This window comes from Pleurodeles waltl, chromosome 4_1 (genome assembly GCF_031143425.1).
Source record: "Pleurodeles waltl isolate 20211129_DDA chromosome 4_1, aPleWal1.hap1.20221129, whole genome shotgun sequence".
In the NCBI taxonomy this organism is placed as follows: domain Eukaryota; kingdom Metazoa; phylum Chordata; class Amphibia; order Caudata; family Salamandridae; genus Pleurodeles; species Pleurodeles waltl.
In genome coordinates, this window is record NC_090442.1 from 113,558,792 (window position 1) to 113,585,004 (window position 26,213).

Sequence of the window (26,213 nt, forward strand, 5' to 3'; positions counted from 1 at the left end):
AGTTTGGGTGGCTCGCGGTTTGGGGGCGGGAGCAGTGGTAGAAGGTCTCTGGAGCTGGTGCAAGGGAAGTTTAAAGATGGTTCCTTTGGGTCCCTTTGGAGTGTTGAGGTTGCAAGGGGTAGGGAACCCTTAGGGCACAGTAGGTTCTTTGGTGCAGGGCACAGGACAGCTGGGTGCAGAGCAAATCGATGAGGCAGGAGCTGTGTGTAAGGATGCCTTCAGGAGCAAGAGGTAACTTGGTTCAAGGGTCGTTTGCAAGACAACAGGGAAACTCTGGCAGGAGGTCCAGGTTGTTCCTGAAGTCCCTCAACTGGGGCTTCCTCCTGGTCTTTTTTCAGCCCCAGGCGGGCTGGTTTTCTTGGTGTTCAATGGTAGCTGACTAATGTGCAGAGTATTGGCACAGTTTGACCACTGGAGGGTGCAATGCCACCAATCTTGGCACACTAGCAGGGATTGTCCTTGCAATTGTCGGTGTGTTGTTTGGTACCGCTGCGGCATCCGGTTCGGGAATTAGCATCTGGTCAGTGAAGTGGCTCTCACTTGCTTGCTGGTTTCATGCTGTTGTAGAGTGATACCTCCACTATGGAGGTAGTTCTATGGTGATTTTTGAAGCCTGGTGGTCCTCTGGGGTTCTTTAGAGTTTTTCCAGATGTCCAGCAGCTCCTCAGCGGCGATTGTCGGGTCCTGGGTGCAGCAGGCAGGGTTTGGCGACTTTTCTTTGTTGCAGCAGGTCCTCAGTTCTCATGCCTTGGATCTTCTTGGTGCTGGTCTTCTTTTGACCCTCAAATCTAATTTCCTGGTCTAGCAGTGCCCTCTAAATACTGTATTTAGAGGGCATTTTAGGGGAAACCTGGTAGTGACCAATAGGTAATCTACCTTTGGGTGGCTACACCCACTAAAGTGACCACTTCCTATGGGCAGGGTCACTTCCCTATCCCTGATTGGCTATTTTCTTTTCATACAAGATGGAGGAAAATGAAATGGTGGGCCCAGCTCACATGCAATGCCTTAGGGGTGGTGCATGCCAGATGGGCCCACTCCTCCTTCTCTTTGTTTGAGTTTCCTGCCAAAAGTAGGGGTTTGCATGGGAGCAACCATCTGCTGGTAGCATCAGGCCTGGGGGTCAAGTTTCAAAGGCAGTTAGCCCTTTGAAGCTCGCTGCCAGGGCAGTGCACATTCACGAAGGAGGGGGTGTTGGTACCTCCACCCAGGAAGGGCTTTATTTTACAAACCAGAAAGACAGATCTCACCCCAAAGTTTTGTAGATTGGATGTCTGGCAGTGGTAGGCTGTATAGGACCAGTTAGCAACCATGCCAGGGTAGTTAGACCATGCAAGGTCTAGGGTGACCCCTGGGTACATTTAGGGATAAATCCAATACTGGGACCAGTTTGGATTTATCATTCGTTCTTGTTTGATTCCAAACAACCCAGGGTTCAGAGTGGCCATTATGCTGCTGGGAAACTCGTTGTTAGACATTGCATCCTTGGCGTGGTTTCCCCTGTCTTTTTGCCTCTGCTTTCCATGTTTTTGACTGTGTGCTGAACTTTGTTTTTGCTGGTTTCGGTACTCTGGACACTTTACCACTGCTGAGTAGTGCTAAAGTGCTCTCTGTGTAAACTGTATGTGTAATTGGCTTTTCCATGATGGCATTTTTGATTGACTAGTAAGTCCCTAGTAAAGGGCACTAGAGGTGCCCAGGCTCTAGAAATCAAATGCTGCTACTGGGTCTGCAGCACATATTGTGCCACCCACATAAGTAGCCCTCTAAACATGGCTCAGACCTGTCACTGCTGTGTCTGTGTGTGCAGTTTTAAACTGCCAAATCAACCTGCCAAGTGTATCCACTTGTTAGGCCCAAACCTTCCCTTTTTGTACATGTAAGTTATCCCTAAGGTAGGCCCTATGTAACCCCATTGGCAGAGTGCAGTGTATGTTTTAGGTAGGACATGTACTGATGTTTTTTACATGGCCTGTCTGTGAAATACTGCCAAATTCGGTTTTCACTGTTGCAACGTCTATCCCTCTCATAGGTTAACATGGGGGCCGCCTTTAAATATCTTTTAAGTGCAATTTCTATTTGGGAGCAGATAGAGATGTGGAGTATGGGGTCTTTGAACTCACAATTTAAAAATGCATCTTTTAGTAAAGTTGTTTTTTAGATTATCAGTGTGAAAATTCCACTTTTAGAAAAGTGGAATTTTCTTGCTTATCCATACTGTGCCTCTGCCTACTTGTGCATTCCATGTCTGGGTCAGACTGACAGTTGGGCTGTTTGTAAATCTCCTCCAGACAGTGACACAATGGGAGTTTGGGTGTAGCCTGCGTGTCCTGATGAGTTTCCTGGGCTAGAGAGGGGAGGCTGGAGCTGACACTTACACCTGAAAGGGTTGTGTTTGCCCTCACACAATGCAGTCTCCAACCTCCCTGGTGTGTGTCTGGGGCCAGGCCTGGGCAAGGCAGGATCTTGTCAATAACAGAGACTTTCCTTTGAAGTACACCTACTTCAAAGGCAGAAAGGGGTATACGTAGTGGACCCAAAATTCCAGATTTTTAGATTACTTATTTAGGTACCTCTTCCCCTTTGTCCGTGACTGTGCTTTGCTGGCTTGCCCTGCAGTTGCTGCTTCTTCCTGAAAGAGGACAAAGACTGGACTTTGTGGTATATCCTTACTTGTGAAGTGTCTCCAAGGGCTTGGACTGAGCTTGCCCCCCTTTTTTGAAGTCTCAGGGCCATCAAAGACGTTCTCTGCCAGCACCTGGACTCTCTTGCTGAGACTCCTAACCTGCCAAGTAGTGCCCACTCCAGTCCCTGGGCCCTTGAAAGGTGAAGCTGGTGGAACCAAGACTGAAATCGATGCACAGGACCCATACGCAAAAAAGAATTGACGCACCATCTGCAACGCGGCTTTAAAAACGCTGCATGACCTGCATTGTGGCTGAGAAATCGCTCCACCACCTGCATTGCGGCTGAGAAATCAATGCATCACCTGCATTGCAGCTGGAGAAACGATGCAACACCTGCTTGTAGCTGCTGAAATCGACGCCAACCCTGTGCAGCGCGGTTCCTCAGAATTCGCACTCATCGTCGCGGGGCATCAACCTCAACGTGAACCTGCCCGGACCTGAGGTGCACAACCAGAAATGGACGCATTGCTCACTTGCAGGAGAGAAAAACGATGCATCCCCTACACAACTAGAGAAGAAAACGAACATGTGGAGTATCCCATGCTGTTTAGCCATGCAAATCCTTCGAATGACCACTTTAAATGCCTCCCACAGCATACTGGGAGACTGCACATAGCCTTGTTGCAGGCAAAATAATTGATGATTGCCTCTCACACCTCTGCTCTAAAGACTTGGTCGAGCAGAGCACCTGCAGGGAGGAATCATATGAATGCCTTCTGTACATGGCCAGGGATTCAGATCTCCAAGGACACAGGGGAATGGTTGGGGAGTGTTTGTGGGTGGTGCTCTATCACCACAGTCCAAAGTTCTGCATCTTTGTTTCCTATCCACATGTCGATGAGTGACCAGATATTGTGAATAGTGTTAAAGCAGTTGCCACCCTCCCCCCCCCCCGGTCACCATGTCTAGCATGCCACAGGTCCACAAGTTCATGCTCAGCCATGATGCTGTGTAGCACTTTTGCTGCAGCTGGGGGTGGGGTAATGCTGCTGGGGTCCAGGTCTGAGTTAAGCACCACGTTGAAATCGTCCCCCAATGGTACAGTTCCAGGTGCCTAGTGTGCTAGCAATGCACCATACCTCCGTGAAGAACTGCAGGCTTTCCACATTAGGGCCATGATAGACAGCAACTGAAAGGGGCAATTGAATAGGACACCTGAGAACATGACATATCTACCTGATGGGTCACAGATCACCCCCCTGATGCGCTGCAGTAGTCCTCTCCGAATAAGGATCGGCATACTGCGAGCAGAGCAAGAGTAAGGGGCAATGTGCATTCTCCAATCCATCCTGTGGGCAAAGCGCGATTTAGAAACCTCTGTGAGGTGGACCTCGTGGAGCATACAGATATCAATAGCATGGCGACGCTAATACGCTGACATCTGACGTATCTTGCCGGCGTAATTCAGGCCACAAACATTCAAAGACAAGCAATTCAATGTGTTACCAACAGTGTGGGGCATCCAGCCATCTTGCATGTGTCATGTTTATGTAGCACCAACGCGTGGGAGTCAAGCAGTGTGCAATAGTGCAGGGAGGGAAGGGAGGGAGGGATTGAGACAACATAGTAACATTAACAATTAAAGTGTAATTCCACAACAAACCACCCGACACCCACATTGGGCCCCCAACCAAGCCTCATAGCCGGAACCCCCCATGAACAACCCACAACTATCCCCACTAACAGGGAGCATTTCACTGTCCACGGACTCACCCTAGGGGGCAATGAAGAGGCCGACAACTCCCATCCCTGTGAGGGGATGAGTGGTCAGGGGGAAGGATAGGAGGAAAAAACAGAAAGCCAACAGACTGGTCAGGCAGCCCACATAGAGATAAATGAGAAAAGAATCCTTTAGTGTAGTCAAGGTAACGTTCCACATATTGCTCAGTCATTGTCATGCCTTGGGCCTAGCGATCAGTGCGACCGCTCCACCACCAATACCGCTGTCAGCTCACGCAGGAACAGTGATTTCATTATACCCTCCACATAGTACTCCATTCAGCCCATGGCTGTAGACTCCGGAGGTTATTCCTCCTAGAACGAGCTTGGAGGTCTTCTTTTTCATTCCTGATGATGTCAAGCACCTTTTCCATCCGGAGTAACTGCTCATCAGAAGTGTGTCTACCATCATCTAGGTCAGAGGTGCTGCGCTCAAAGCGGTCGAGTCCAGAGTCATGATCATCAACTCTGTCCTTGAGTCTGTCTATGTAGTCTGTAATGTGGTCCAGTTTAGCATTTATGCCAGCCAGGCTCTGCTTTAAGTCTACGATTGCCTTTATTGATGCGAACTGCGACTCCTCTTCATGGGCAGGTTCCTTTACATTTTATTACAAGCTCCCCCTGCAGAGGGATCCTGGTTTTTTGTGGGCACCAAACAAGACCTTTGACTGCTTGTGGTCGGTTTTCCCCATTCCGATCATCAATTGTGCCTGAAGAGGTTTAGTACAGCAATAGGGATACCCTACCCGGCACTCGCTCCAGTTCTGTCTGCAATGATGCAGAGGGTGTCAGCATGGTAAATATAGTTGAAGGTTGTACTGCAAATGGGCTGTGTGAATCAGCCCAATGAGGAATACTTCCCAAACTTCTCCCTTGAAGGGGCGGCCCCCACAGCCAATCTGCCATAGTCACTAGAGCCAGTGTAAGGAAAAGCCTCCTTGGCATGGTTACCCCCTGACTTTTTGCCTTTGCTGATGCTATGTTTTGAATTGAAAGTGTGCTGAGGCCTGCTAACCAGGCGCCAGCACCAGTGTTCTTTCCCTGTACTTTTGTATCCACAATTGGCACACCCTGGCATCCAGGTAAGTCCCTTGTAACTGGTACCCCTGGTACCAAGGGCCCTGATGCCAGGGGAGGTCTCTAAGGGCTGCAGCATCTTATGCCACCCTGGGGACCCCTCACTCAGCACAGACACACTGCTTGCCAGCTTGTGTGTGCTGGGGAGGACAAAACGAGTATGTCGACATGTCACTCCCCTCAGGGTGCCATGCCAACCTCACACTGCCTATGCAGTATAGATAAGTCACCCCTCTAGCAGGCCTTACAGCCCTAAGGCAGGGTGCACTATACTATAGGTGAGGGCACCAGTGCATGAGCACTGTGCCCCTACAGTGTCTAAGCCAAACCTTAGACATTGTAAGTGCAGGGTAGCCATAAGAGTATATGGTCTGGGTGTCTGTCAAACACGAACTCCACAGCACCATAATGGCTACACTGAAAACTGGGAAGTTTGGTATCAAACTTCTCAGCACAATAAATGCACACTGATGCCAGTGTACATTTTATTGTGAAATACACCCCAGAGGGCACCTTAGAGGTGCCCCCTGAAACCTTAACCGACTATCTGTGTAGGCTGACTGGTTCCAGCAGCCTGCCACAACCGAGACATGTTGCTGGCCCCATGGGGAGAGTGCCTTTGTCACTCTGAGGCCAGTAACAAAGCCTGCACTGGGTGGAGATGCTAACACCTCCCCCAGGCAGGAGCTGTAACACCTGGCGGTGAGCCTCAAAGGCTCACCCCCTTTGTTCCAGCACCACAGGGCACTCCAGCTAGTGGAGTTGCCCGCCCCCTCCGGCCACGGCCCCACTTTTGGCGGCAAGGCCGGGGGAAATAATGAGAATAACAAGGAGGAGTCACTGGCCAGTCAGGACAGCCCCTAAGGTGTCCTGAGCTGAAGTGACTCTAACTTTTAGAAATCCTCCATCTTGCAGATGGAGGATTCCCCCAATAGGGATAGGATTGTGACCCCCTCCCCTTTGGAGGAGGCACAAAGAGGGTGTACCCACCCTCAGGGCTAGTAGCCATTGGCTACTAACCCCCTAGACCTAAACACGCCCTTAAATTTAGTATTTAAGGGCTCCCCTGAACCTAAGAATTTAGATTCCTGCAACTACAAGAAGAAGAGGACTGCTGAGCTGAAAGACCCCTGCAGAAGAAGAAAGAAGACACCAACTGCTTTGGCACCAGTCCTACCGGCCTGTCTCCTGCCTTCTAAAGAAACCTGCTCCAGCGACGCTTTCCCCAGGACCAGCGACCTCTGAATCCTCAGAGGACTGCCCTGCTTCAAGAAAGACTAGAAACTCCAGAGGACAGCGGCCCTGTTCCAAAAAGACTGCAACTTTGTTACAGAGGAGCAGATTTAAAGACCCCTGCAAATCCCCACAAGAAGCGTGAGACTTGCAACACTGCACCCGGCGACCCCAACTCAACTGGTGGAGAACCAACACCTCAGGGAGGACCCTCCGGCGACTCCGAGACCGTGAGTAACCAAAGTTGTCCCCCCTGAGCCCCCACAGCGACCCCTGAAGAGGGAATCCCGAGGCTCCCCCTGACCGCGACTGCCTGACTCTAAAATCCCGACGGCTGGAAAAGACCCTGCACCCGCAGCCCCCAGCACCGGAAGGAACGGAACTTCAGTGCAGGAGTGACCCCCAGGAGGCCCTCTCCCTTGCCCAGGTGGTGGCTACCCGAGGAGCCCCCCCCTTGCCTGCCTGCACCGCTGAAGAGACCCCTTGGTCTCCCTTTGACTCCCATTGGAAACCCGACGCCAGTTTACACACTGCACCCGGCCGCCCCCGCGCTGCTGAGGGTGTACTTTCTGTGTGGACTTGTGTCCCCCCCGGTGCCCTACAAAACCCCCCTGGTCTGCCCTCCGAAGACGCAGGTACTTACCTGCTGGCAGACTGGAACCGGGGCACCCCCTTCTCTCCATTGAAGCCTATGCGTTTTGGGCACCACTTTGAACTCTGCACCTGACCGGCCCTGAGCTGCTGGTGTGGTGACTTTGGGGTTGCTCTGAACCCTCAATGGTGGGCTACCTTGGACCCCAATCTTGACCCCGTAGGTGGTTTACTTACCTGCAAAAACTAACATTACTTTACCTCCCCCAGGAACTGTGAAAATTGCAGTGTCCCCTTTTAAAACAGCTATTTGTGTTTTATATGAAAAGTATATATGCTACTGTAATTATTCAAAGTCCCTAAAGTACTTACCTTTAGATAGTGGCAAAAGTAGATAATTCTAATGCTCTATTTTGTGGTAGTCTGGTCGAGCAGTAGGCTTCTCAGAGGGTATTGTTAAGCATTTGTTGTACACACACAGGCAATAAATGAGGAACACACACTCAAAGACTTACTCCAGGCCAATAGGTTTTTATATAGAAAATGTATTTTCTTAGTTTATTTTAAGAACCACAGGTTCAATATTTACAAGTAATACTTCAAATGAAAGGTACATCACTTAGGTACTCTAGGAACTTTGAATAATCACAATATCATGTACAGTCTTTGTAAAAATGGCAATAAGCTATTTTGAAAGTGGACACAGTGCAAAAATCAACAGTTCCTGGGGAGGTAAGTAGAGATTAAGTTCACAGGTAAGTAAAACACTTACAAGTCTCAAAGTTGGGTCCAAGGTAGCCCACCGTTGGGGGTTCAAGGCAACCCCAAAGTTACCACACCAGCAGCTCAGGGCCGGTCAGGTGCAGAGGTCAAAGAGGTGCCCAAAACACAGAGACTTCAATGGAGAACAGGGGTGCCCCGGTTCCAGTCTGCCAGCATCCTCGGGGGCAGACCAGGGGGGTTTTGTAGGGCACCGGGGGGGACACAAGCAGACACAGAAAGTACACCCTCAGCTGCACAGGGGTGGCCTGGTGCAGAGTGCAAACAGGTGTTGGGTTTTGTATAGGAAGTAATGGGGAGACCCGGGGTTCTCTTCAACTATGCAGGCAGGCCCGGGGGGGGCTCCTCTGGGTAGCCATCACCTGGGCTAGGCAGAGGGTCGCCTGGGGTTCGCTCCTGCACTGGAGTTCGGTTCCTTCAGGTCCTGGGGGCTGCGGGTGCAGTGTTGGTTCCAGGCATCGGGTCCCTTGTTATAGGCCGTCACGGTCAGGGGGAGCCTCTGGATTTCCTCTGTAGGCGTCGCTGTGGGGGCTCAGGGGGATTGTCTCTGGCTACTCTCGGGCTCGCAGACGCCGGGGAGTCCTCCCTGTAGTGTTGGTTTTCCGCAGGTCGAGCCGGGTGTATCGGGTGCAGAGTGGAAAGTCACGCTTCCGGCGGGAAACGTGGAGTCTTCAAAGTCATTTCTTTGTTGCAAGAAAGTTGCAGATTGTTGAACAGGGCCACTGTTCACGGGAGTGTCTTGGTCCTTGGTTGCAGGGCAGTCCTCTGAGGCTTCAGGGGTCGCTGGTCCCTGTTGGATGCGTCTCTGTTGCAGTTTTCTTCGAAGTTGGGAGACAGGCCGGTAGGGCTGGGGCCAAAGCAGTTGTCGTCTCCGTCTTCACTGCAGGGCTTCAGGTCAGCAGTCCTTCTTCTTGTTAAGGTTGCAGGAATCTAGTTTCCTAGGTTCTGGGGTTCCCCTAAATACTCATTTTAGGGGTGTGTTTAGGTCTGGGAGGGCAGTAGCCAATGGCTACTGTCCTTGAGGGTGGCTACACCCTCTTTGTGCCTCCTCCCTGTGGGGGGGGGGCACATTCTTAATCCTATTGGGGGAATCCTCCAAAACCAAGATGGAGGATTTCTAAAGGCAGGGGTCACCTGAGCTCAGGGCACCTTAGGGGCTGTCCTGACTGGTGGATGACTCCTCCTTGTTTTTCTCATTATCTCCCCTGGACTTGCCGCCAAAAGTGGGGGCTGTGTCCAGGGGGCGGGCATCTCCACTAGCTGGAGTGCCCTGGGGCATTGTAACACGAAGCCTGAGCCTTTGAGGCTCACTGCTAGGTGTTACAGTTCCTGCAGGGGGAGGTGTTAAGCATTTCCACCCAGTGAAGGCTTTGTTTCTGGCCTCAGAGAGCACAAAGGCACTCACCCCAGGGAGTCAGAAACTCGTCTCTCAGCAGCAGGCTGGCACAGACCAGTCAGTCCTGCACTGAAGGATTGGGTAAAATACAGGGAGCATCTCTAAGATGCCCTCTGTGTGCATTTTTTAATAAATCCAACACTGGCATCAGTGTCGGTTTATTATTCTGAGAGGTTTGATACCAAACTTCCCAGTATTCATTGTAGCCATTCTGGAGCTGTGGAGTTCGTTTTTGACAAACTCCCAGACCATATACTTAAAATGGCCACACTGTACTTACAATGTCTAAGAATAGACTTAGACACTGTAGAGGCATATTGCTCATGCAGCTATGCCCTCACCCGTGGTATAGTGCACCCCTGCCTCAGGACTGTAAGGCCGTCTAGAGGAGTGCCTCACCTATGCCATAGGCAGCATTTTGTGTGCATGGTATCCAGAGGACGGTGCCATGTCGACTTTGCCTCTTTCTCCCCACTAACACACACAATCTGCAATGGCAGTGTCCATGTGTTAGGTGAAGGGTCCCTAAGGGTGGCACAACACATGCTGCAGGCATTAGAGACCTTCCCTGGTCACAGGGCCCTTGGTACCACTGGCACCTTTTACAAGGGACTTATCTGTGTGCCAGGGGTGTGTCAGTTGTGGGAACAATGGTACATTTTAGGTAAAAGAACACTGGTGCTGGGGCCTGGTTAGCAGGGTCCCAACACACTTCTCTGTCAAGTCAGCATCAGTATCAGGCAAAAAATGGGGGGTAACTGCAACAGGGAGCCATTTCCTTACAGGCCTCAAGAGGGACAACCTGCAGCGCACAGAGCGAGTCACCATGCCCACTCAGCCCAAGCCGACAGGTAGGGCTGCATCCACGGCAGTGATGATACCAATTGGAGGGGCGAGGATAGCAAGTCCGCTCAGCCCCCTGTGCCACCACCTCTCCACTTACTGCCAAGCCGCAGTGTTGGTCTGGAATCAGGTAGGGGAAGGCTTCTATTCACATTGCCGACCAGGCTAGTCTGCCGCTCCTCATCCTCTTGTGGCGGACTTCATCAACACCAAGTGAAGGAGGCACCACCACAGCATCTCACCTCTACACTCTCCGGCAAGGCTGTCTCCTTTCTCGAGGCCCGCAGGCGCTGTCTCATCCCAGCTCCCTTGGTGCGTGGCCAGGTGCCCCTCAGCACAGCGGCAACAGTGAGGCGGTGCAGACCCCATCAAGGTACTCCACCAGGGCGCACTCCCGGGCCGGCCCAACTTCCAAATCCCAGCCCTCGTGTGGGCTGCGGCCCGCCTCTCCCATGGTCCTCACCACACCACAGCATCGCCTGCCACCAGCCAGCCGTCGTGCCTCGATCCTCTCAGGGCTTCACGTGGCATCGGCAATTAACTAGGCTGCCCATACTGGTGCCGGTGGTCAAGCAATGCCACCAAGACAATCCTTCATCGCTCAGTTAGGCTGGTCACAGTTCTACTAGATTCCAGTGCCGTTTCTGTGGCATCCTTGTGACACAAAACTGAAATGCTTAGAGTTAGGAGTGGTGGATGGGAGCATTGTTACAAGATGTGGGATGATGAGGGGAATAAGGTAGGTGGTGGGCCCCAAAATGGTGGTTAGTATCAGTGGTGACTGTATGATGCAATTTACCCAGATTCATCCTATTAATGCTATGAACAAATATAGCTATCATGGTCCAAAAGAGTAATGAGTTGCACCCATGAATTATGGTAGTTATGGGGTTGGCTACTATAGAAAAAACCATGTGCTTGGATTAAACATAAACACATGTTTTAATTATACATTTTGTAGTTAAGTATTATTTGATGTTAACAATATTTTATTGCTCATCTTTGTGTTCTTATCTGGAACTGTGACCTCAATGGACCATGCATGGTTCTGGATCCACAGGCAGATTTCACTTGCCTGCTGCGTCCTGAATTGGCTGGTGTTAGTGTGGCTTCTATCAGTAAATCTACTCCACCTCACAATGATATATGGCTTCCTGGAACGTATTTGATCTTATCAAGGAGTTCTATGTTTGTGACTTGAAAAGACAGCAGAGCAGGTGTTTTGCCCGATAAGGAAATGAAAACAGCAATCTCTAAGGAGCTTAGTTGAAGCATATGTCAGAGCTTGGGCAAGAGGGTGACCTGTTTAAGCTGTGGGTAGTGGTGCTGAGCACAAGTAGTCAAATGCCAGCAACTTTCACATCCAATCTCACATCAAAAAGATATGATTGTCTGGGAAAACCTTTTTCTGTATTTGTGTGGCTCTCACGTCCAATCTCACACTGCAAGGCGAGGCTTCTTTTTGCACATATGCCAGTGCTTGTGTATCAGTTTAATTGTGAGACACATCAAGGAAATGTCATTTTCGAATTTGGGTAAATCTTAATTGAAAATTGCCTTCAACATGGAGTCTTCAGAAGAGGAAGTAAGGAGGAGAAAGGGTAAGAATAGGGGGACAGCTCAAGCACTGAAGAATAAAAGGCATTTTGTATTTCAGGAAATGCCAAACAGCAGTCACTTAAACCCCCATTCTCAGGTTATGAGCTCTGAACATCGCCTGACTGCAACTATGTGGCCCAGCTGTCACTGATGAAACAAAACTAAGAATGATTGCTTTTAGGTTTTGGCTAAGGGGCGGGGAACTGAGCAATTCATGAACAAGGAAGTAGTTGTAAATATAAGAGGGGAGAGAGAGTTGCAGATCAAACAAGCTCTGCGACCAAGGACTGCTGAGCTCTTCTGAGTTCCTAAATCAGCACTGCACAGACAAGTGTGTAAGGTAAGTATGTTGTCTTTGTGGGGGGGGGGGGGGGGGGCGGCTGTGCACCTGCGTTGCAGGAGTGTGGCCGTGTGTCTGCATGTGAGACTTTTAACATACTCATTGCTAACGGCCCTTTCACAAAACCCATTCAATTTTTTACTCAGATTGCTTCAAAACAGCTTGGTAAGCCTTGTTGAGCTACATATTGGGATGAGTTTTTGTCCAGGTCTTGCTAATCTGCATTAAGAAATGAGGAGTGAATGATGATGGATGAGGATGACATAAAATAAGTGCTGTATCAGACTCTACTACAATGTGGTGTGCATCACTCTTCCCAAGCTTATCACTATTGAATCAACTCAGCATTGGTTTTACACACATCATCACCATACACTTCCACCCGGAATAGCTATCTTAAGAAAAAACGGTATTTAGAAATCTCAAATGCGACAGAGATCCCTGCCCGTCAAACCCTAAGTCTGCCCACCTCATTTAAATGTGGCCAGAACTCTTGCATTTCATCAACAAATCCTCTTCTGGCTCTGTTGATTGAATACTTTTTCCAATAGCCCAACGTAGTAGGGGCTGATATGACTGGGGTGACATGGCATCACCAACCAGCCGCTCTGGACAGACAGCCACCAGCATTCAATGAGGCTTCCATGGGGACTGTGTGAGTATTGGCTATGCCAGGAAGAGTAGCCTTGCTCAGGAAGGAAGGGTTAGATTCCGAAGGTAGAGATCTCACGGATACAATTAGGGTGATAGTTTGGATTTTTCATAGCAAGGTTAATGTGGTCTATAACATTAAGCTTCCAACCCAGAGAGAAACCAAAGGATTTGACATTCAGAGCAACTGAAGGAGAGCAGTCAAGGATTTCTGTGGACCTGTACTCACTCTTGAGTAGGCACGATATGTAAGAGGAAGATGAAACTTATAGAAAAATGTGGTGTCCAGGGTAAGGTGGTATGATATACCAGAGTTTTGTATGAGAGTACACAAAAGTTCAAGTTGGGGGCTTGCATAGATTTTTGGGGGCCTCATGGGGACAGCTACAGGATTTGATTGGGCCTGGTCCACCTTCACTATTTCTTATCGGTTGTCATGGTAGTATACAAACTAGTTAAGTACTGTTCTACTGAATCCCAGGTGATCTCTCAGGGTAAGGATGAGGATGTTATAGTTGATGGTATCCAAAGCCGACGAGAAATTAAGAAAATAAAAGGCAAGGGTTACCATTATCTATTATTTGATGTGCATTATCAATTATTCACAGAATGGTCATAAATACCACCAAAAAAGAAGATAAAGGTTTTAAAGTTCAAATATACTGTTGTAAAGTGATTAAGCATGGTGCACACTTGTAAAATGTATAAAGTTGACTATTCTTTTCCAAGTTAGTGAATTGGAAGTTAGAAAGATTTCCAGAAATGCTCACGGAAATTTGCACAGCTTTATAGAATTATACTTGAAATGTTCTTGGAATTTTAAAAATTATATAATACTCTAGCACAAGTTTAAGATCAGAGAGGTACATTTCAGTTTTTTTAATCAAGCAGATTCATGATTTCTAAACTGAAGTCCTGTTTCCTAGTTGTCAGCTTTCACTCAGAGCATCAATTACGTGTTTCGTCAAATGCATATTTCTTATTTCTGAGTGTGATCTCAGTCTTATGGTACCAGTTTTTATATTCCTAACATCAAAATCCCAGTCTACCAAGCATCTCTATATGTCCAGTCAGCTAAACCATAACCAACACATAATATTATTATTTAGTGTAGCACAGTAACCAAAGTTGGGGCCAGATTTATCTATGTGTTGTGTTGCCCTTGCGCCAAGAAAGTTAACTCAAGGGTTAGGCAACACTAAAATCAGATTTATCAAGCCAGTCAAGGCCACTATGCGTTTTCCTGCGGTGCTTACTAAATGTGGACTAACACAAGGCAGTGTAAGTCGCTGCCTTGCACTCCTCTGCCCCAGGGAGGTGTCCCATGGGTGGGTGGTGGGTGTTCCCATGCATCAGCTCCCTGTATTTTGGCACATTATCAGATTTACCATGGGTGGTAGACCGGGAGTGTGTCAAAATGCTACCACTTCCCATGGAGAGGAGTAACAAGAGGAGATACCTTTATTTCTCCTTATTGTTTGTCTGTACAATGGTGTCCCTTCCTGAGCAAAAACAACGCCTGCACCCTTGCTCCCTGACACAAGCGTGCCTGCATTAGCACTAGGCATCCAAAGTGTGCAAGTGCAAGAAAAGTGCTTGAATCTGTCCTATAAATATGGCACATACCTGCCTTCTCCCTTGCATGTAGTGCAACACAGCTAGGTGTCTTGCTGCGTTGCACTACCCAAAATATTGATAAATCTTGGTGTGCTGCATGATGCAAGTGGATGGAAGCAATGTCGAGACATATTTATTAAAAAATGGCCTGCTGCTGTGATAATTTGTGGTGGTGCTCAATAAAGGGTGCCTTGTGCCACACAGAAGTGCATTCTGTCTAGCACAAGATTTGTACTGAAAGTTTATCCTATGCATAGAAAAATTCGGAAACATTCCACACATACAATGAAGTATTATTTTGCCAGGCAAACACCTGGTCCAGTTTTGCACTGGAAAGTAAATGACCTTGCAAGACTTTGGTCCTCATTATGACTTCGGCAGGGAACACCGCTGACTGCTGTGCTGGCGGCCGCCAAAAGACCTCTAGCATGGTGGTCCTCAGTCTGCCATATTACGACTGCTGGTGGCTTTCTGCAATTTTCCAAGCAGAAATCCGTCAGCAGTCATACTGGCGGTCGGCGGTCTAGTAGCGGTTGTACTGCCGACACCGCATCGCCAAAAAAACACCGCCTGCTGTATTTCAATTCGAAAAATGGCATGACGGGGTTGTGTTAGCAGGGGGCTGGCGATGATGTAAGCGCCAGGACCCTTTCTGTCCCGGACAACCACCTCGATGACCAGGTAAGGTGACCCCCTGAAAGGGGAGCGGGAGTGTTGTGTGTGTGCATGTGACTGTGAGTGTGTGTATGGATTTGGGGGGTGTTGTGTGTGTGTGTGGGTATGTGCTTGGGTGTAAGGGTGTTGTGAGTGTGATTGAGTGTCAGAGTGTTCGCGTCAGTATGTGAATGTTTGTTCATTTGGATGCGTGTGTGTATGCGGGGTGGGGTGTAAATACGGGGTGCGGAGCGGGTGGGGGTTACTACAGTGAGCTGGGGGTGACAATGTTGTAAAGGAAGGGAGTGGGGGCTCTTGGATGTAGGGTGTGTGGGGGAGCCTTCTATCGGTGACAGGAATGCAAATTCCTGTCGCCGGTAGACTTTCCATCAGGGTTTTCGTGGCGGTGCTACTGCCACGAAAACCATGGCAGAAAGGGGACTCGTAATACTGCAGGCAGTATTAGGTGGACCGCCAGGTCGTAGATGTTTATCTCCGGCCCGGCGATCCGACCGCCCTGGCTGTAGGAACGGGAAAGTGGCACAGGCCAAACAGCCACACTTGTAAAATGGCGGTCCATACTGCTGGCCCGTCGGCGGTGGGACCGCCACCATGAGTCTGGCGGCCTAAAGACCACCAGACTCCTAATGAGGGCCTTTGTGTCCAGTGCTTAACATATAAAAGAATGAATGGTGCAATTAGATGTCAGTGCGCAGAAAACCAAAGCTGTGTATTAAGTGCCGGTTACCAAAAGTAGGTGCCTGTGGCCCCCACTGACAACCACCTGCTCAAATTAAGCACTGTTTGTGTCACTTCACAAGACTTTGCACCAGTGCAAATCTGTTCAAATCTCGTATCTTAAGTTCTAGGATTTAAAACTCACCTCTGAAGCATTCCCCTCGCTGCCCAGATCCAGAATTAGCGACCTTCATGCTTCATGCACATCACTTGGCAAAACGCTAAATCTGGCACCCGAGCTCCTTCCAGAGCCTGTGTGATGCATTCAGCCAGTGCAAGTGCCTTTTGATAACGTCTGAAACCAGCCTCCACTTACAGACAATGCAGAGCTTCACTCAGTCATATACATGTGTATTCGTATGTAAGAGCAGTGTTTCTTTGTGTGGGTGGTTTCCGGTGCTGGGCACCGGCACTTATTTTTGACGTCGGACATTCATTTCTCTGCCTCAAGCATTTACTGTGAACAAAAGATACATATGGGAAAGATGGAGGAAGAGAAGAACGAAAAAGCGTCACAAGGTAGAAAGCAGATAGGTGCAGGAGTGAGCTGAAGTGGCTGGAAGTGGATTAAAGAGACCGAGGTGGCTTCAGGATTACGCTGTCTAAGTATTTCGTGCTCACACATTCAATTGCAGGAGTTGTGTGTTTCAGAGAGCTTTGGACACCGGCAAGTTTTTAGTTATAAATTAAGCACTGTGTAAGAGGATATGCATAGCTGTAAAACAAGGAAGAGCTGCACAGGGAAGGGACAGGGTACACTAGTGAGTAGACTGAGCAGGAGAGTGCAGTGAGGAAGACTGTGCAGAAAAGGGCAGAGAAAGGAAAGCGGAATGGGGAGGAAGGGCACTGGATGACGTAACAAAGCATACGGGTACAAACTGCAGCAGAGGACAAAATGAATGCAACTTTAGTGCATGGTTTCCCTGTGTAGAATCTGGGTCACACTAAAATATTAGTTAAACCCTTATTATGGGCACATTAAAGAGACAAGGGCAGCCCATTTGATCTTTACTCTGAATCCAAGCAATTAAAATCTCTTCTGCTACCTATGGTAGGGCACAATAATTGCATGAATGCCTTGAATGCCTGGAAAGCAGTGAACATGCAGCATCATACAATTTCAAATAGAAAACCCGTTTCTATTGAAAAAGCGGAACGTATTTCACCTGTTATAGTCACTATCATTAAACTGTAAAACTATACAATGAAATTAAGATATACTAAAGTGGCGTACTTAAACTTCATGTTTGTCCTTTCCCTCTGCGCTAGCGCACAATTGCTGCCTAGTGCCAATGCAGGCACCCTTGGAGCATGCTGCAAGGGTGTCTGCGTTGTTGGCAGGATTGTTTTTGTGCAAAAGGGACACGTTCCTGCACAAAACCATCCAGAGAGGTTTCCATAGGCCACCTGTACGGAAGCTTTCAGCAGTTGCAAATGGCGAATTGGGTTTGTTTAGCACTGCTAAATAGCCTTTTTACATGTACTAACCCAATTTTGCGATTCAGTAACCAATTACTGAATCGCAAAATAGGGTTTGCGAGTCGGTATTAGGGAGGGGAGTGTTAAGGGCGTCCCTTCCTAATAGCAAGTTGCAGGGCCATGTATGAATATTTTGAGACCAGAATGCGGTCACAAAACATTAATCTTTTACTGACTCTGTGAAGGAGGTGGTAACCCATTCACAAACAGGAAGGGGTCCCCAAGGAACCCCTTCGCTTTTGTGAAAATGGGCAGCAACATTTTTTAAGAGCAACTGCCTACACTTAAAAAATGAAAAGAACTCTTTTAATTTTTAATTTTGAAATACATCCCATTTTCCTTTAAGGAAAATGGGCTGCATTTTAAAAAAATTGCTTTATTTAAAAAGCTATCACCGACATAGTGGTCTTCTGACCCCAGCAGGCCACCCTCCCTGTGAGTGCAGGCCATTCACAATGTGTTGCAAATTGTGATCTGCCTCATGAATTTTGATGATGCAGGTCCCTTGCAGCCATTTGAGAATCGCAACAGTGTCTGAGACACTGTTGTACATGCAGCACTCATAGAAAGAGGAAAACATTAGAAGAAATAAAGATATTTTTCCTTATTGTGCCTGCCTTAGGGAGGCATGCAGTTTTGAAACATTCACAGATTTACAGATTCTTGTAAAACTAGAATGTGCCAAAACCCATGGGCGCTGCTTGGGAACACCCACCACAACGCCCATGGTGCGCCTCCCTGATGCAGTGTAAGGCAACACAGTGATGTGCGCTGCACTGCCTTTCTCCATATTTATGAGGCCACAAAAAGCCACACAAAGTGGCTTTACATGGGCTTTTAGATATGGGTCTGTACTTTGCGCCACTGGGGCATACACAAAAAGTGACCCTCCATCGTCACAAGGGGCTTGTAAATATGCCCCACTGTGCGTTTCTGCCCTTCCGAATTGGAGTAGGGCAGCACTGCAGAAAATCTTGAGGCACTGCCCTACGCCAATTCCTAGTACATATTCCCCATCGTTTTTGTGTATGAATGAAAAAATGTTTGGAAACCATTTCAGTCCTAAGAACCAGAATGCTAGAAATTAGACATTTTCAGACCCTCAGGTTTTTAATTCATGGTAAGTGCTTTGAAAGCGTTTGAATGGTTGAGCGTGATGTGACCTACACCTGCATCAGTAAAGCAGATGTGCAATAGTTGCATCTCTTTCATACCCGAAATAAACAAAGTAAAATTAATATGTTCTTTTGCCTTAACCACTATGAGGGGTCCTGTCTCTTCGCTAAACATCTCAGAAAAGTGCTGTGATCCTTGCAGCAGTAACATAACTCGTTCATTATTGCAACACCAAATTCAAGTTAGTTCTACCTAATACACTTTCTAAATTCTAGTATGGCACTAACATTCCTCTGTTCTTTTTTGTTATGTGCATGAGATAGAATATCTCACTAATAATAAATGGGGCGAGGACATCAGGACCAGAAGTAATGAAGATTACCGGTAAGTAAAAGGACATTCCCAGGTCTACCAGAGTTGATAAATCTGGAAATGCATGTGAAGACATGAGTTGATTTGTGGGCACACCCACATTCCATCAATGTAATGCCGCAACCATGGAGTGTAACTCAAGGCAGCAAATGATGCAACCATTCCTTACCCCAGATTTACCAGGCCATGCAAAGGGGCCTTGCCTGGTTTGGTAGATCTGAATATTAGTATTGAGTTGCCCTGTCTCGCCTTGCATAGCACAAGGGTGATGTAAAACACTGATACATTTGGTGCTAGGTGTCTTAATATTTCTGAATAGCCAACGTAGACCCTAATACACAAGTAATACTTCCGGGTGCCTGGGCAGTGAAACCTCCAAGATACCACAATGAATCCCTGGCTATGGTTGTATCATGGCTGCCTGCTAGTCGTCAACCTAAATCCCTCTGAACTGCACAGAATGCTTTCATGCGTGAAAGAGGCATAAAGCAACACAAAGACTAGGCACATTAAGACAGTAGTAGGGGATATGTGTGTGGTACTGCACTCCAGCAACATGTTGACTCTTCAAACCCCAACCTATGTTTATGAAAAATGACATTTCAGTCAGATATGAATAATGAAACTAGCTCTCTATATTTTTCAGCAATAATGCCTTTAGTCGAAGAAATGTGAACAAGATCCCTTTAAGAGTGATTTTGGTGGATGATCTAAAGGGTCCAAAAAGTTACAAAAGGTTTTATTTGCTCAGTTTTACTGACTACTTCTTTATTGCTTTATCAGCAGCTGAAACAAAACAAAAAATGCCCTTCACTCTGGACTGGAGCAAAACCCAACAGTGTAATCCTCAAAATAAGTAGTGAAAACATACCGGCTGCGCTTTCTTCTGAAGCTCAAAGTGCAGAAGTGTGATGAAATACTGTACTGCCCCGATGGGATGAATGGGAAATCTTCCGTGTTTACCCTGGTGACTCAATCAAGGCATGCATGTAGCTGAAAAAGTTTGCTAGCTGAAAGTATACTTTTAAGATGGGATTATAAAGTGCATATTGCCGCCTAAGAGGTGGTGGAGATTGAGAGAGCCTCATACCTGGAGCGAAGTCCATGTGGACTGGGTAGACCTAGTGGGTATGTTGTCGTGGTGGGTGGATTTGCAGCCTTTTGAGGAGCTGTCTAGGGTGCAGATGTGCACAGAATATGAATGCTTCTCGGACTCCTTTTAGGGGATATGACGTTGGCATTCCACACGCACTGAGTCCCCCTGAAGCCTTGTTTCATTTTTGGGTCTTAACCTTTTGTCAGACAATTAATCTTCCAGTTATCATTCACATTTGCTTGAAAAGAAGTGCATTACAGTGACATGGCTACTGGGACCAGAGCTGGCTTTAGCACTGGTGGCGCCCATTGCAGCACTATTTGTTGGCACTCCCCCATGACCACCTCTGCCACGGATTCCATCACTACCACCCTTTAACAGTGGCCCTCAAGTCTCCATAATCACTCTCTCTCAGATGCATTTAATTAGTTTTATAACACCTCTCATAACAGTCCAGGATGTCAGAACACTTTACATTCTACACGTTACACAGAGACAATCAATTGTGTGTGCCAGTCAGGGTATAGGCAATGTTACAAGGGACAGAGGACTGCAAGTTGTAGGCGCCACCTGTCATCCCTACTGGTAGGCATTATAGTTTAGAAGTGCTTAGTCTGTTAAGGTGCAAACTCAGATTTTAAAGGTAACTACACGTTTGGGGGTTCTCTTTAATACATTTAATTTAGTTCTACCCAAATTATACCTTTTTGCAACGTTAGAAGAATGAAAGACTGGGGAAAATGATAATGCTCTTATCTATATAGTTCGCATGCAGCGCTTGAAGATAGTTAATAGCTCACTGTTCAATATTAGGATTTCAACTGATTAGCTGCAAGTAACAAAAGAATCTCTCTGACAAAAACAATAACCAGTACAACTTATAAGCAAAACCTTTCTACATGAAATGTGCTTTTGTGATCTACGTGGCACACGCTGTTTGCAACAGGCATATTAACCCTCTCCCCTACTTTATGATGAGTAAAAACTTCCACTAGACAAAACTACGATCTCTCTCTAGAAAGAACATTAATCACCAGAGTTATTTTGACATTTTTATTGTTGCCTGACAATTGCTGTAGGCAAGGAATGTGGGAGCAGCTGCTTTTAAATCCATAATATACTTGCAAAAAGGCGCCCGCACCCAAAGTCAGCGCCTGGTGCAATGGCACAGGCCGCACTGCCCTAGACCAGGCCCTGATTAGGACAATATCTTATGTATCTATTTTTTCTTTGGCCAGTGCAGTGGCTAATCCAATAGAGCTTCAAGCTGTTCACCTCTGACTGCTCCTCTGACTTCTTTGTTCATAAGGAATGCACCCAAGCTGGTTTGTGCTGTTAGGCATAGCGAGCTCTTACCTCCAGGAAATCAGATCTGCTTTTCAAGACAGAGTATTTACGCACTTGTTTAGGATTGGGGTGATTGAGTGATTTGTACAAACCACAGGATGTTGTTCGGGGGCCAGGTGCCAAGTCAGCTGCTCTAGGTGCAGACCCTATCTCCACCCAGACGTCTCGCTAATCTTACTGGTGTTGTGTTACTAGTGTCTGTCCATGTACAAGATGCCAATTATGTTTATGATGATTTCAGTCTGGAACGTGTGTAATATAGATTAGTGATTAACTTGCTGTTTTCTTATCTTGAAGACTCAGACACTTATTCACAGACATCCTGAGTCTGAGGGTCTGGGTCTTCGTGATAAGAGGAAAAGGTGCTAATCATTGCTAATCTGTGTTGAGCATGTACCCTATTCGTAATGTATCACTTTAAAATGCTATTGTCACAACCTGGCATATAGGCCCTCATTCCGACTCTGGTGGTCGAAAGAGCGCGAGGGTGGTCTCACCGACATGCCTCTGACAAACCACCACATCCCCGCTGGTACCTCCAGGTCCAGCCGGCGGTATCACAAGGTTCCTTTCCATCAGTTTCCACGGCGATAGCACTGCACGAAAATCCTGGTGGAAAGGCTACCGGTGACAGGAAATTTATTTCCTGTCGCTGACAGACAACCCCCCCCGAACACCCCCCCTGCAATCACAATACCCCCCCACCCCATTCAGTGACAGCACCCCTACCCCTTCTATAACAGCACCCCCCTTCCCCACCCCCTTCCATGGCAGCACCACCTTCCCCCACCCCCTTCCATGACAGCACCCCCCTCCCCGCATACACCCACATGCACACACACACACACCGGCACGCTCCCCGCATACACTCATTCACAAACACTTACACTCATCCACCAACTCTTACATACACGCATTCACTCACACGCATACATACACTCATTCACTCACATGCATACAAACACTCCTTCACTCGCACCAACAGACACACGTTCACACACACATTCCAACATGCACTCACTTCAGCAATCATACCCGCATTCAAACACCCATACACACACTCATACACGCATGCATACACAAACACATTCAAACACCTACACACACCTGCATTCAAACATGCATTCAAACACCAGTACACACATGCATACACACACGCATACACACTTACATTCACACATGCAACAACACCCACTCACACACACACAGAACACCCCCCACCCTGCCACTCCCCTCCCCTGTCGGACGATTGACTTAGCTTAACCAGCGAGGTGGTTTTCTGCCAGGGAACAGAAACAGGTGCTTCCACCGCTGGGAGTGCCCCGCCATCAGGACACCACCACACTGTATTACTGCTCGTAATACAGCGGGCAGAGTCCTTTTGATGTGGTGGTGACGGCGATGGAACTACTTCTGAGCCTCCGACCACCAGCCCGACTACTGGAGGATTCCCATCCAAATTGTGGCAGAAATCCTTCAGTATTCGTAATATGTTGGTTGAAAGACTGCCAGCACTGGCGGTCTTCTGGCGCCCGTGGTTTCGGCACTCTTAGGAAAAGACCATCAAAGTCAGAATGAGGACCATAATGTCTTTGTGATGAGTTAGCCCTCTTCAGCCCATTGCCTTCCCTCACTGTGAATGATGACAGTTTGCCAGTGTACTTCAGTCAGTCAAATCTTATAAAGCACAACCACTCACCCATAGGGGTCTCAAGGCACTGTGTGGGGGTTGGGTACTCTGTGATTCAGGCAAAGAGCCAGGTCTTTAAGGTCCTTCCTGAATTGAGGTAATGATGGTGACTGCCTGAGGTGAAGAGGCCAGGTGTTCCAGCTCTTCGACGCAAGGTAGGCGAACAATCCTCCTCCAGCCGAGGTCTTCTGTATGCAGGGTATGGTGGCAGTGCCTGTTGAGCGGAGCGGAAAATGTCTGGCAGGGAAGTAGAAGGTGATGTGATGGTTGAGGTAGGTAGGTTCTAAGTTGTGGAGTGCCAGTGGAGGTCTTCCAAGTGTTTGGTGATGTGTTCACGGCGGGAGATGCTCAGAATGAGTCTGGTGAAGGTGTTCTGGATGTGCTGTAGTTTCTTCATATTCTTCTGGGTGCTGCCGGCATAGAGGGTATTGCCAAACTCTAGCATGATGGTGACAAGGGCATAGGTTACGGTCTTGGGGCAGTCGTTTGGGATCCATTTAAAGATTTTCCGGGGAAGTCGGAGTGTGTGGAAACAGGAGGATGTGACACAGTTCATCTGGTGGGTCATTGCGAGACTAGGTAGGGTATTGGCACATTCGGAGATCCATTGGTGGAAGATCCATGCCAAGATGTTTGTGTCTGTGGTGGGGAAGGTGGTGACTTGGTGAGGTTGCTGGTAAGCTGCTCCTCGGTGACCTATTTCGATTATCTATGTCAGAAGTGGAGGGTGAGGAGGAGGACGGTAGGTGTGGTGATGGAGAAGAGTGCAGTGGTGGTCGGTCCAGTGTAAAGTGGAGGTGTTGCCGAAGGTGATGTTATTTTTGGCGGAGAGGATGGGGTCAATTGTGTGTCCGACAATGTGTGTACTCAAGGTGACCGGTTGCTTGAGGCCGATGAAAGCGAGATTCTCAAGCACGTAAGCAGCGTTGTGGTCATTTCAGTTGTCGATGTGATAGGTGTGGTGATCGAGGAGAAAGTAGTTCCTGGAGGTGGGTGCGTGGGGGGCTATTATGTAGACTATGGAGTCGCTGAAGGCTGGGCGAGGGCCGGATGGCTTGTAGAAAGAGGTTGCCGTGGAAGGTGGAGTTTGGTTTGATGTGGATCTGGAAATGGAGGTGTCCATGATGAGCAATTGCTATGCCGCCGCCTGGCCGAGAATGTTGGTCCTTGCGGTGCCGTTTGTAGCAGCTGGGGATGACGTTGCTGATGTGCACATCCTTCTAACCACAGTTCCCTTCAGTGTTAGAGCAGGTGGACCAATGCTTTGATTCTTTTTTGAAAAAAATGTTACTCTTTTCATATATTTATTTTTGCAAGGTCCTGTAGCTACTTCCGCTACCAGCAATAACCTGCATGCTGCAAAAGCTCTGATGTGAGAAGCCATCTTTGAATGGGGTTTCCTATTCTTTACTATTAAAAACTATTTATAAAACAATTAACAGTGGCTGCTTATATCTGTGTATAAATATGCACACAAGGCCATCTTGAAATGTTTTTATTATACTTTGACAAAAAGCATGTTAAGACATCCACCTGCACATGTATGAGCACACATTATCAGCAATCTTTGAATTCCAAGATTGCTGTATGTGCATTTAGTTTGCTGATCATACTCTCCAAAAATAAAAAAGAGGAAAAAAACATGCTGTGTCTAAATGTTGAAGCTATATGCTTCAAACAACAGCATTTGCATTTAAAAAACAAAGGCATTAGATTTTAATAGAATAGTATGGGTACTCCCTGGCAAGAAGGCAGGTAAGGAAACCTTTTTAGCTTTAAATGCAATTAACATGAAAATATGATTATTTTTTGCACAAAAAAGTACTTCTGATTTCAAAATTATGTAAGGTGAAAGTATACTTAAACACATCAAAATGACTAAATAGAAAGGTAACAAAGGGACAGAAAAAACATTGGCAAAGTAACGTATTGGCAATGAAATGCACTTATTAGGCATATGTGTACATATGTTGAGCAAATATGGCATAATTTCTAGTGGCTAAATTGGCAGACCAATTGTCCCATTGTGAGAAATTGGGTTACTGGCTGAGGGGGCTGAATCCTTACTCAAGCAGCAACCACAATCATTGTCAGTCTGAGGCACAAGCAAACCCCAAACCAACATCTGCTCTACCTTTTGGTAGCTTGGCACAGAGAACTCAGCCTTAACTTGGAGGCAATGAATTAAGTATTTAGGGAGCACTTTAAATGGTAATAAAGTAAAAACACAGCACAAGAAAAAACCCACACCAATTTAGGAAAATATAGAAAACTTTGCTAAATAAAATGACAACCAAAATAACAAACATCAAATCTGTAGAACTGGAGATACGCAATTTTAAACATTTAAATGAAAAAAGCACCAAAAAAGCCCAATGTGCTACTCAGGGCTATCTGGTTGTGCAAGACCAGGAGAAAGTCACAAATTCAGGCCAACCAGTATGGAGTGCAGGTCAGATAAAGGACCAGGTTGGTCCCACTAAAGAGTTAGAGTTACGTTCTCAGCCTAACGCAAAGTATTCAGTTCAAAGTGGAAAGGGCCTTGAGGAGCAGAGAAGGGTAAGGACGGTCATCGATGTGACACAAAGAGCAGGCCTTACATCGAGGATGGTCATCGCTGTAGTATGAAGAGCCTGTTGTCTTCACGAGTACGGACCCTGGAGCTTCACGGTAATTCTCCCCGCATGCAGTCAATGCTGTTGCGCAAAGAGTTGGTTTGACAGAACTTCGCATTGGTGGGCTGTGCAAGCAACAAGGTTTTGGTGCCAAGGGTGCCATTTGCAGTCACAAACAGTTTAAAAACTTAATTTTGGCCTCTCTGAGACCACAGCAAGGGTCCAGTGTATGAGGTCATCACTTGGAGGTCAAGGGCTGGCTCCAGCTGGATCTGGATGCTAGTCCAGGACATTTTAAGGTTGTTATGTCCCTGTGGCTCTAAACAGGAGGCCAGTAGACTAGCTCTGGAATTCCCCTGGGAGTCCTGGGTTCAGCTTGAGGTCCAAATCCCTCTGACTTGGATAGGAGGGCGGCAGCAGGGAAGCATATCAGGAGGGCAGCTGACCCACAAGGCAGTTGTCCAAGGAGCAACCATCCAGCAGAGTTGCAGTACTTTCAGCAGCACAGCAGTCCTTCCTCCAGGCAGAGACTTCACATGTATAGAAGAGTACTAAAGATTTGGTGCCTGAGGT

At 47.5% G+C, this 26,213-nt stretch overlaps 1 protein-coding gene across 2 annotated transcripts in view; it reads left to right on the top strand.

The window, feature by feature from the left end:
* Window positions 1–12,154: 12,154 nt before the first annotated feature.
* Window positions 12,155–26,213, top strand: part of LOC138287441 (C-type lectin galactose-binding isoform-like) — a 115,990-nt gene continuing 101,931 nt past the window's right edge. The window contains exon 1 of one of the 2 annotated variants that reach the window (XM_069227865.1): window positions 12,155–12,265. The gene's annotated coding sequence lies outside the window, so the exon portion shown is untranslated. The remainder of the gene's footprint in view (window positions 12,266–26,213) is intronic. The other variant, XM_069227864.1, reaches the window with a different exon arrangement.